At 37.4% G+C, this 13,051-nt stretch overlaps 2 protein-coding genes across 3 annotated transcripts in view; one reads left to right on the top strand and one right to left on the bottom strand.

Moving 5' to 3' along the window:
* LOC137257562 (ATP-dependent DNA helicase Q4-like) overlaps positions 1-13,051 on the bottom strand; it is a 230,186-nt gene that overhangs the window by 153,235 nt on the left and 63,900 nt on the right. The window lies entirely within an intron of this gene.
* The window catches only part of LOC137257975 (thyrotropin-releasing hormone receptor-like), a 72,166-nt gene that overhangs the window by 55,279 nt on the left and 3,836 nt on the right, over positions 1-13,051 (top strand). For both annotated transcript variants that reach the window (XM_067795502.1, XM_067795501.1), the window contains exon 3: positions 12,269-12,340. The gene's annotated coding sequence lies outside the window, so the exon portion shown is untranslated. The remainder of the gene's footprint in view (positions 1-12,268; positions 12,341-13,051) is intronic.

Genomic DNA, 13,051 nt, shown 5'->3' with positions numbered 1-13,051 from the left:
TACTCCTAGTTGTCACTTAACTGTTGCCTCCTATTATGCTCCAAGTCGTCTCTTAACTGTTGCCTACTATTCTGCTCCAAGTCATCACTTAACTGTTGCCTACTATTCTGCTCCAAGTTGTCACTTAACTGTTGCCTACTATTCTGCTCCAAGTCGTCTCTTAACTGTAATGCCTACTATTCTGCTCCTAGTCGTCACTTAACTGTTGCCTACTATTCTGCTCCAAGTTGTCACTTAACTGTTGCCTACTATTCTGCTCCAAATCATCTCTTAACTGTGGCCTTCTATTCTGCTCCAAGTTGTCCCTTAACTTTTGCCTACTATGCAGCTCTATTCTATTTTGTTCCTAGACATCACTTGATCATGGCCTTCTATTCTGCTCTAAATCATCACTTGATCATGGCCTTCTATTCTGCTCTAAGTCATCACTGGACCATGGCTTTCTATTCTGCTTTAAAGGTCACATGCAACCGAAAAATCAAATATAATTGAAACACAGTTATCACTTGTTCATGATATATAAAATACATTGGTGATGGTGACAAAATAAGTAAGCAAACTTATAAACGTATAATCACAAATCAAAAGTGCAACATTTTGCACTTGGTTTTGTACTAGAAAGGAATACCGCGATACCGAACCCAGTCTGTGAAAGTGGATGTGCACTCATGTGAAAAGACGCCTTGTCATTGGCTACTGGTTCATTTGCCAATATGCTTAGCCAGCTCTTTGTTTATGGCTTGTATGCCCGATAGGTGTTAATTTCAAATTGCAAATGGTCAGTAATTGAAGTTATGCATCATTAGTATACAGGCAGGCAGACCTATAGGTTTCAATAAACCAGACATTGAGGTTTTTTTTGTGATAGAGTCTGTTTACCACAATCAACATGTTTTTTATGTAATGAACACATTATTTACTTGTTTATGTACACAGCCAAGACTAGAAATGCTCATAACCTCATACTCCAGGCTGGCACACTGTTCCAAGCTGAGTGAACCTACTCACTGCGTGTGTGTTATGAGTACAGCGCAGCATAGCTGTTGAAACCAGTTTTTCCCCCAGCACTGGAATACCAGGAATACCAGGGTATGCCAGATGTTGGCAGCCAGTAAATGGCTGGTAGTCCAAACAGGGTATACCAGATGTTGGCAGCCGGAAAATGGTTGGTAGTCCAAACAGGGTATACCAGATGTTGGCAGCGGGTAAATGGTTGGTAGTCCAAACAGGGTATACCAGATGTTAGCAGCAGGTAAATGGTTGGTAGTCCAAACAGGGTAAACCAGATGTTGGCAGCCAGTAAATGGTTGGTAGTCCAAACAGGGTATACCAGATGTTGGCAAGAATAGATTGCAATACATGCACTCATCTAACAATAAGTCACTAATTGAAATTGGCTTTTATTTGTTTTTGTCAAAGATAGTACATAAACATTTTTCCCAGTGGGTGACCTCATAAAATTGTCTGACAGTCTGCCATTTTCTGTCACTGGAACATCTGTACTGGATACACATCCAGACACTGGTCCCAATGAACTCACAAAGTAGGTAGTTCAAACATGTTTTGCAACATGTTCTGCCAGGCAATTACAAAAGCATGTCCCCACAAATGGATGAGTCATAATATGTAATATCTATATATATATATACATCAGACAGTAGTTGTCCGGAACAGTAATCAATAAAAACTTGATATGTTTTAAAAATGTTGAATACCGGTTGTCATAGGTAGACTGCATCGGCAGATTATCTATCATGGTGGACTGCATCAACAGATTATCTACCATGGTAGACTACATCGGCAGATTATCTACCATGGTAGACTGCATCAACAGATTATGTACCATGGTGGACTGCATCAACAGATTATGTACCATGGTGGACTGCATCAACAGATTATGTACCATGGTGGACTGCATCAACAGATTATCTACCATGGTGGACTGCATCAACAGATTATTTACCATGGTGGACTGCATCAACAGATTATCTACCACGGGGGTGAATGGTTGGTAGTCCAACCAGGGTATACCAGATGTTGGCAAGAATAGGTTGCAATATATGGTAAACTCAACAAACAGATAACTGTAATTATATATAGTGCAGGTTTTATTTTCACACTTTTTGCACAAATACATCACATCCTATAAGTTCCATAATGCACGTATATGTAGTGATTGTTTGCGCAACATGTTCAGAATAGCATGATTTTACCCAAAACTTTCGACTGAAACGTTTACAAGGACCGTATCCATTGCTGTTACCTGACTGGCAGACATATATCAATCATGATCCTTATAGCAGACTTTGGCACATGTGCGTCATTAGAAACCAATCTTTATCCAATAAAATTGCTCCTTACAACTGTAGAAATACTCTTGGCAAAGGTATAGAATGTACTGACAATTACAGTCCATTACAGTCATAATCTCCCCAATGAATAGCACTCTAACTCAAAAACAAATGTCAAAATGACTCAAACTAATGCCAAAGTAAGTAGGAAAAACACACCAACTCTGCAGAATTTTTTTACAATTTTTGTCGACAAAATATAAAAGTCGTTTAACAAACCATCATTATTTTGATTTGATACTGTTAGATTTCTGACATGGGGTTAGCAACAGCTCAGGTAACAGCCAGGTATGTGAGATGCACTGGAGATGTTGATTTCATCAATAGAAGATCATATCAAGAGTGATCACACTGCGCTTCTGAATCGGACATGGAGTCACTGCTGTCAGAGTCATCAGAGTGCACTTGTCTGATAACAGGACTGATAGTTGCCTGCTGTATACCGCTTTGAAGCCAGTACTGATGCTCCAGAGCATTTTCAACTTTCTCCACTCATTTTTTCCATGTGTCTTATGAAATCTTAGCCATAGATTTGTGGACTATTAAAAGTTGTGCTATGCCGGGCAGTGTCAGATTTGATGATTTGATAACCCTGATATCATGTCTGACTTCCTGGAAATTGAAGTTGGGATGTTCATATCAAGATCCTAGACACTATGATATGGAGCACTGTCCATGACAACTAAGTTCTTCGATCACAATGCCGTTACCAGTTGTTTTAGTACCAATTCCATAAAAACCTGTCCATTAATCTCGGATGTCGTTGGCTTTAGCCCTAAACACAAGAAAATACACAGTCAGAATCCCAGCTATTGACAACCTGCATGAAGCACTATGAGTCGCTCTCCTTTGACTACTGGCAGTCTTCTGAAACATGCCTCTTCAGTGCTAGCTACCCACTGCGTTGCTGCAGTGTGGCTTGCATTCACCCAAGTCTCATCAAGATAAACAGGTTCAAATCCCTCCTCCCTCTTTTAACATATGGTGCGTAAATAATTCTCATTCACACAATATCTGATCTTTCAAAACGAACATGTCTCAGTTCCCTGCTCACTTTGGTGTACCGAAATCCGAACTTATGAAGCAATTTCCAAAGATGGTACTCAGATATTGAGGGAGAATTTTGAGTTTGCATTTTTTTTTGCAATATGTCTAATTATACTTGTCTACTCTTGCTATATCAACTTCGGAATGTGTTCTGGACAAGTTGTTTTTGAAACGAATCAAGTTTTTCAATTTGATACTGTCTTGTAACAAATTTGGCCATGTCTCTCGGTTACCTGAGCTGTTGCTACACCCTTGTCACACAATGTTGAAGTATTGAATGAAAATAATGATGGTTTGTTAAACAACTTTTATATTTTGTTGACAAAAAATTCTGCAGAGTTGGTGTGTTCTTTCTATTAACTTTAGCGTTAGTTTTAGTCTTTTACGATTATTTGTTTTTGAGTTAGAGTACAATTCATTGGGGAGATTTTGACTCAAATGGACAGTCCTCATTACTCAAATAATTGACCATGCAATGTAGTCTAAACTGGAAATTCCAAAAAATTTGCATGAAGTGAAAAAAGTATGTATACAGTATCTACCATGGTAGACTCAAGGGACAATCTTGTATGTTTTCAGTATAGTCAAGTCAATACATCATCAAACATTGGAATGAACTAATTCCAGCATCGAAATAGCCATCAGAAAAAAAAAAACAGGTGAAAAATAATGATGTAAATGAAAAAAGCTGCTAATTTCACACATTCTGCTAAATAAATTGAGTACCATCCAACTGATTTCCTCCAAATTCAGTTTTATGTAAATTACATTAAATGTTGTAAAAGTCAAAGGAACTTACTTCAAGTTAAGCACATAAATCCAATTAAATGTTCAATTCCTTTCTTTTGAAACTGATATCAGTCTACATCAAGAACACTAAGTGCCTTCCTTCCGGCAAAGAAGACTTGGAATTTAAAATTGGAAACTAATTTGGAAAAGTAACATGGCTTGATTTGGGCCATCAAAAGGTGCTTCATTTAATTATAGCCATCACACAGCACTGAAAGATGAATCGGGGAGATTAATAGACAGCCATGAGAAGACTTTAATTCTCATTCATGTCATACTGCCTTTATTGTGTAAGTGGCTCCAAACTTCAACGATGTGGAGGCGTTGATGTCAAAGTGACAAAACTCAATCAGGAAATGGAAGACCATCTCATTGCTAATATGTAATAATCTAAATGGTAGTGTGACATTGAATGACAGTTTGTCTCATACTGAAAACATCAAGCACCCCTTCATCCAAGCAGTACAAGTCTTGGTGGTTGGGCTGATGAAGTTGATTGAGCAGAGTTATGTCCCTTTCATAAATAGGATATGCTGATAATGCTGTCATATTTCATAAAAACATTGAATTATCATTGGGCTGAATATGCAATTGATATCACAATGATCTCCAAGACACGTGATTTACCTGATAGGAAGGATTCTAGTTTTTAAAAAAAATATATTACTTGTTTTGTGTTGGTTAAATTCATAACAGAAACCTTAGTAATTTTGGTCAAATCCACAGTGGACTCAAGACACAGGTCAAAGGTCAAAATAGTCAAGACTGATCAAAACTACAGATCTGACTTTCATCCAATCCCAGCACAAAGATGACAGCAACTCGCACAACACAACACAGATCATTTCTGGTTGGCTGATCTGATAGTTTATGAAATGTTGACAACAGATTTGATCTGCAACAGACACAAAATGTCAACAGAAATATTGTAACTGACCGATTCATTTTCAGATGTCATGAGAAATTCAGAGGCAGGCTGGAAATGAGTAAAAATGGGTAAAAAGACATACATTCTTTTGGAAAAGTCAGGTTTAACTATCCCAATAAGTATCTTTGATGTCAAGTCAATGCACAGAATAAACAGCCAAAAGGTTTAGAATAACACCTTAAAATTTCACCTATCAATACAACACAGATATGAATTAGAGTTCATATCATCAAACGCTGATACAAGAATGAAAGGGCAGTGGTTTCACGTTTCTGTACATGTATAGATTTCTGTAGTCATCAATATTTCTATTGATAAACATGTTAAAAGATTTCAAGCTCTTAAGGATGAATGGTCCATGAGTACTTTGAACTTTCCCGAAAGCACATAATCTGGTTTGCTGTAACACAACGAGATCAAAGAAAAGTTCAGGTAAAGATTATGCTTTTCTGTAGTGTTTCTGCCACTACATTAATCAATATCACATCACTACATCAACACCTTCATCATCATCATCATCATCATCATCATCATCATCATCATCATCATCACCACCACCACCACCACCAACACCACCTAACAGGCAGGTAGAGTAGTCTTGTGGTTAAAGTGTCTGCTCCTCACGCCAAAGACCCAAATCCAAATCCCTATTTCGGTGTAGTGTGTGTACACATGTCTGGTGTCACCTGCGCTGAAATACTGCTAAAAGTCGATAACCATGCTCTCTCAGTTACACATCACCCGACACACTGGTGTAAGTACCATAGAATCCGAAGAAAAGAGCACTTTGTAACATAGTCTAGCTCCAATAACTGAAGTCCATGAATGTATGGTAATTCTATCCTTTAAAGAGGAAAGTCTGTATACGCAGACAAGCATGTCATTCTGTAAATTTTATTTATATCTTTTAGAAAATATCATTTAAACTACTAATTGTTACCATAGAGCCTTGTTCAATACTAAGGGCTACAAGTCTAGGAATTGTGTTCCCAACATATAACATGGTTGTTTAATCCACTGTACTACTCAAGCCACTAATGAGCTTCACCTTGAATGAGCAAAACGCACACATAGACCAGTTCTGTGATGAGAGAGGCAGGTCTAATCTAAACATCAGCACTGTTGTTGAAAACACTGTTTATTTCCTCACAGAGTAGATGCTTGATGACCATTTAGACCATTTATCGATTTACAAATAAATGTTGTAAATAATGAAGAAGTTGTAAATCCACACCATATGTTGTCATGTTATCTCTCAGAGAAGCCAGAGTTCAGTTTCATTTGTAAATTGATAAAGAACATGCTTTAACTATAATGAATATATTTATTCAGCAATTATGCTCAAGTCCCTGACATCATGTTAGTGATCTGAATCTAAGGAACAAATATCTCTGACCTTTTATGATGAAATTGTCAATTTGAATGACTGGCTAATGTCAATGGGATGTGGAAAGAAGGTTTTAGTAGACTTATCCATTAATAGCAGTAGCAAAGATCATTTATTGATAAACTAGAACTATTCGTATCCTATATCTTTGACAACTGACAAAGGACAATGGTGCTCACATTTTCAAGGACTGTAGCTTTCAAGAAAGGCACATCATAGTGTATTTACTTTTGCTCTGCAATATAAGTTAGAAATCTGACAACCCAATTTCAATAAACGGTGTTCCAGATACAGGTAATCGCTATAAATGTTTTCCAAATATGTCTTCTATGGAAGCAACAATTATTTGGATGAATTATCAGCCTGTCTTGTGTATTCCTTAAAAGCTGAACAAGCACATTGATTTGTTGACAGTGAATGAATCAAGTGAGAGTATTGCCTATGTGAAAATGTTGAAGCTATATCACAGTAAGTGCATTTAATGTGAGAGGAAATCCTGCAGTGATACTGGATGTGTGAAAACAAAATACACATAGCAAAAATTGATTTCTTTTGTTTACACTCAGGGAAATATATCTTAGCCTGTGAATGGGCGAGGCAGACCAGTAACTTATATTAAGAATGAAGTCACACATAGTTGGGGACATGACACAAAGAAGTCACCAAGTCTCAATACCAATCCATTAGGTAAACTCTGTGATTCGGAAGTGAAAGGTTCCATCATACATATTTTCATCACAGCAGGAGATATTGATGTCTTACACAAAGTTCGTGTGATCCCTACACAATCAATCTAAATCTGTTAGCAATACCTGAAAATAATATTGATCTGCGACAACATCCATGGTGCCATGTTTTAAGATAATGATCCAACTGACTGAACTGCAACAGGATGTGAGAATCAATGTGTTGAAAGTATGAAGATGGAACAGACACACATCAAGCAATTAGACTAGCTCTGTAGACAGCAGGATTTTCACATGCTTGAGCAGACGGCTGGAGCAGACAGGCTTGAGCAGCTGGCAGTGAAGAATGGAAAGGGCATGAGGTCAGCCTACATTCTGTCGTTTATCAAATGGGGAGATGTTTTAAGTGCTAAGTTGTATCATAAGGTAATGGGCTGTTTTCTTGGATGTTTATTAGAATGATTCAGTCAGTATGCGATTACAGAATTACTGCTTCTCAGACAAGAAAACATCATGGGGATTGGGTGTCCACTATGGCTGATGGTCTGAATGCTGTCTGGATGATTGATGGAATTTGGTAAAACAGGTGGCATCTCACAATGTTCTCAAGTCAAAGCCAGTGCTTGAAGAGATGGCGGAACCCCATCATCATCAGATAACATGATTCAGTCAATAACTTTGTGTTTGATATTCATTCAACAAGATCCCAATTATTAGGTTTTCATCTGGATAACTGAGATGTAAATATTCTTTTCCTAATATCCTTTTATAACATAAATTATTTTCACATTTAATAGCTCTTTCTTCCCAAAATACCTCTGGCTAATTAACTTGGTATCTTTGATATTTTTCATGAAAAGAACAAAAGTAATGTAATAATAATTGATTATGTTTTCACACTTGACAGACGTATTTTTTCCTGATTTAAGTAGTTTATAATAAATAGTCTTGCCACCCTTTGATGTTTTAATGAACATAAAGTAGCACCAATTTAATTTCCTGTTTACTACTGCAAAAGGCAGCAAAGGAATGTGGACCAACAATTTCTCATGACAACAACAATACTTCCCATAGGTCTTGACCCAACCAATGTAAGGCTTCACGTCCTGGACCACTCCTCACATAGGCACAGCAGCACCAACCACCATCCGGCACTGATGCCAGTGACTTTGAAAGTGAACATGTGAAGTAACATTGCTAGTATTTTAGCTCATTGTGATCCAAAAAAGAGATGTGAAGCAGAAAGAGGAGATCTGCATGAAGACCGTATAATCTGGTGATGTGGATTGTGAGATCATTCAAGCTTGGCCCAACAGGAAGTTGGTATTGTCAAGAAGGGAAATAAGAGGAAATTACACAGGAAAGGGATTTGTTGGTGCCAAAATGATCATAATATCTTCATGACTGATGTAATGGAAGAAACTGTGATGTTTTTTTTGTTGACAGGTTTTCATAATAGGAACATGAAGAAAAACATTCTTTGAGGGGATTCGGGATGACAAAGATTTCGATAGATTAACTCAGTTTAAACTGATGATTTTGTTATTTCCTCCTTTAAGCTGAAACACAAAGCTTGAATGAATGAATGAATGAATGAATGAATGAATGAATGAATGAATGAGACGGCTAATTTTGGGGGCTTTTGTTACAGATATTCATGATGAAGGTACATGTACCAGCATGAGAGTGGGTGGGTGAGTGATTGGGTGAGTGAGGGAGTGAGTGAGTGAGGGAGTGAGGAGAGTTAGCTTCAACCAAGTGGCAGATTTCAACAGTCTAGCTGGTCTGCACATGACTACTCCTGATATAGCAGATACTGTCACCATCCAATCCAATTTCAGACATTTTGCCCAAGAAGTAAGATAGTAACAGCTAATAAACAATAAGAAAGTGATTCCTGGACAAACAATTGGCTGATGTTAAGAGAAGAGAAAATATTAAGCCTTGGAGGTAATGATGAATGTAAATCAGAAGATTAATGGATGCCAACTTCTTTATGATGCGTACAACATCTTGGAATATATGCTCGATCTGCCATCATACAAATAACGTTTAGATGGTGATGCTTGTACATTACTGTCTATCAAATGACATTGTAGGCTAAATAAAAAATATGTTGTATTTCCTAATACACTGCAAATTTTACGAGAGGTAGGATGGTTATTTTTTGCTTACATTTCATTGTTTTTTGACACTGTTACAAGTAAAGTACAAAGTGATAACACATTAATCACTGTGTAACTAAATCAAGCTTGCAGCATCATGTCAACTTTCTCCATCAGAATGACAGATGACTGTCAGCACCAGGAAAGAAAACTAAGATAATGGTATCTGAATTCAAGGGTCAGTCCGGTAATTGGAACAACATTTTTGTGAGGTCTTACCAGTATAATGTGATGTTTATAGAGATACTGCAAGGCTTCTGAGGAATAGCCAGGCTGGAAATGACTGTCAGTACTGGCATCATGCTGACAGCACTATTGTCCATCAAGAAAGTCGGTTACTATCACTGACTACTAACTAGGGTAAATCCTGTCTAATCGTGCAAGTGAAATCCAATCTATACGAACTAATCATCTAAATCCTCCTGCAGTAATCTTGTTAAAACCGTCAATCTACATCATGTGTGGTCATTGGAACAAGTGATAACACATCAATCTGCCACATGTACCACATTTTGCATGTCCTATGAGGAGAAAGTGAAATAAATATCTTTTTCAATATAAACTATACAAACTAATTTTTCTCAATAGCAAAACTATCTGGGTCAATTCTAACTTGCCAGTTACGGTTTTAAGGTCTTCCACTCAATGATGAGTCAGTACAATAACAGGGTAAAACATAAATCAGAACATACCATCCCGGATGTCTGTAACACATATCAGTTATCAATGCAAACATATATTACCGGTAGGTCCTAAACTGTCAAGCATATATACCTGAACACAATTAAGAGATGATATCACTGAAATATGAGCACACCTTTGGTTCTCTCATAAGTGAATGTGAGGAATATGGATTTTTCTTGCCCAGGTGTTAAACGATGAAACTTACACAAAACAATCAAAGCAATGTCTTTTCACTATTGATAAAGAAATTGTTAATAATGTAACACCTGCAATGTAGAGACCCGTGAAGATTCGAGATAGAACATGTCTTCCACAACTCATGCTTGCCATAAAAGGTGACCATGCTTGTCACAAGAGGAGACTAATGGGATCGGGTTGTAAGCTTGCTGCCTTAGCTGACACATGTCATCCGTTCCCAATTGTGCAGATTGGTGCTCATGCTCTTGACCAATGGATTGGCTGGTCTAGACTCAATTATTTACAGACCGCTGCCATGTAGCTGGAATATTGCTGAGTGCGGTGTAAAACTAAACTCACTCACTCACTTGTACTGTGGACTGGTCATCACAGACAGATGAGGAAATGATGACACTGCTCCCAGGATTGAATCCTGTTCGGCTGCAATGCAGGTCATATACTTTCTTCAACCCCGCAGGTGCGGTGGGGTAGACCAGTGGTTAAATCATTCACTCATCATGCTGAGGACCCGGGTTCAATTCCCCACATTGCCATGTATGTAAAGCCCATGTTTTTGCAGTGTAAACCATTCTCATTCATGAATATCATACATCTCCACAAATGAGTGACTCCCTAAATATTGTTAAAAGAGTAACCTATTTTATATATATATAAATAAAATAGAACTGCGTCATTTTTTTCATGCAGATCATCCTATTACATATGGAATAGGAATGAAACCGCTTCTCATGTGCCATTTCATCTTTTGGGGGATCACAAACACAATACCATCCGCGAGCCTTTCTTGATGATCTCATAGATGAATAATTTGTTTTTTTGAGAGGATTTTATTCACTGCTTATGATCTACAATATTCCCCAACAAAATAATAAATTCACAATTATTATACTCCACTTCCAGTCTTGTTGCCATGGTTTCCTTTGCTTAAAGTGCAGGTGTACTGACTGATATGTATGCAATGTACTGACATCATGTGTCATTCTGGCTGAACAGAGACATGCATGTTTCACTGATTACTCAGAACAAACACAGACCATGGGTGCTGCTGTACTAGACATTATATTGTTTATGTGCTAATTTCAAATTAATCAATATTCATGATTTTATTTCACTGGTAGACAACATGGGTACAAATACAAACTTTTATTATGCTTTAGTCATTGTGCTTTGCGTATTCATACAGATGTTAATGGTGCAAGCCCAACAAGGAGTTGAAATTTCTGACATATTCTCTGTTTACAGAATCTTGAAACTATTACATAATTTGTTTAGATTGCCTATGCAATAAACAAGATTTTTTTAGTTATTTTGTTTCTATCATAATATTTTTGAATTGTCAACTGGAACAGTGTGGGGTATAATGTAGACATATCCCTACAAGACCCTTGATACAAGACCCTTGATACAAGACCCTTGATACAAGACCCTTGATACAAGATCCTTGATACAAGATCCTTGAAACAAGATCCCTATAGTCTCCCCACTTCATTCCACTCCATAACTGTCAGGATACTGACAGATACAATATGGTGTCAGTATGGTTTCATGTTGCTTTTAGCAATATTCCAGCAATATCACGGAGTCGCACACTGGCCATCACCTACTGTACCCATGTGGGGAATCAAACCTGTGTCTTCAGAATGACAAGCGAACGCTTTAATCACAACAACCACCCCTATACACCTTGTGTGAGTCTCTCACATACCCCTAATAAGCACAACAACCACCCCTATACACCTTGTGTGAGTCTCTCACATACCCCTAATAAGCACAAAGACACACACTTGCTTCCTATGCATTAAACCTGCAATTGTAGCCTCATGATCAATTAGAAATATGAAAAAAATATTGAAAACAAAATGTAATACAAGTTCTCAAATTTCATTATTAACAAATTCTGTCAAGCATGTACTAGTATGACCCTCTATCGAACAGACCAATCACGCCACCTGTTACATCAGCTGTTGTCTCATGTCATTGTGTAACTTACAAACTTAATGAAATTACATTTTTAAAAAACATTTCTTTTCCAGATACAGCATCCGTAATGGAGTAGACCTAGATGGTCACCAGTTCAGGATAACAAAGTTGGCGGCACCGTGCAGGTGAGAAACATACCATATATGCAGTTATTTCATCTCACTGATAATGTGTAGTAAGAAGGCACTAGTTCTGTATTTTACAGGGGACCAGTAGGATTTGTTTCGGGGAAGATCTCTCTCTCTTCCCGACCAAAGCTTTGTCGCATTTTGCTGTTATTTATTCACAACAGCCCCCTTTAAACTCAGATTTGTACACAAACAGTCCAAAACAATGTCATTTGGATGATTCCCAGTTAATAATTCAACGGTGGAGTGAGTTTTCGATATGCAACAAAATACTCAACAGCATAGCTATGCATAATGTATAAAATTAAACAGAGACTGGGAATCAAGAACTACATTATTCTGATACCAAAAGTAGAACATTTCAAGAGTCACATCCTGACTTGAGACAAACATGCCCATTATCACATTCCTGCAGGAATTAGCCATTATCCATTCGTTACATGTGCATACATTTCATTCACCATCATGTCAGATCATTTTCACAGCAAGTTTTTGGCAACAAACCATTTGACTTTTCCACTTTCTTCTTTATCATCCAAATACATTTTGTATTATTTCATAAAACAGTTTGGTGACATTTCGAAATGATGCCCATGAGGTTAAAACTTGGGTACAATGTGTGAAGCCCATTTCTGGTGTCCCCTGCTGTGATATTTCTGGAATATTCCAAAGAGCAGCATAAAACCATTACTGCTTGTATCACTCATA

This window comes from Haliotis asinina, chromosome 12 (genome assembly GCF_037392515.1).
Source record: "Haliotis asinina isolate JCU_RB_2024 chromosome 12, JCU_Hal_asi_v2, whole genome shotgun sequence".
Lineage (NCBI taxonomy): Eukaryota > Metazoa > Mollusca > Gastropoda > Lepetellida > Haliotidae > Haliotis > Haliotis asinina.
Note: the sequence above shows the minus strand (reverse complement) of the source record. Positions and strands in the feature narration are given on the sequence as shown.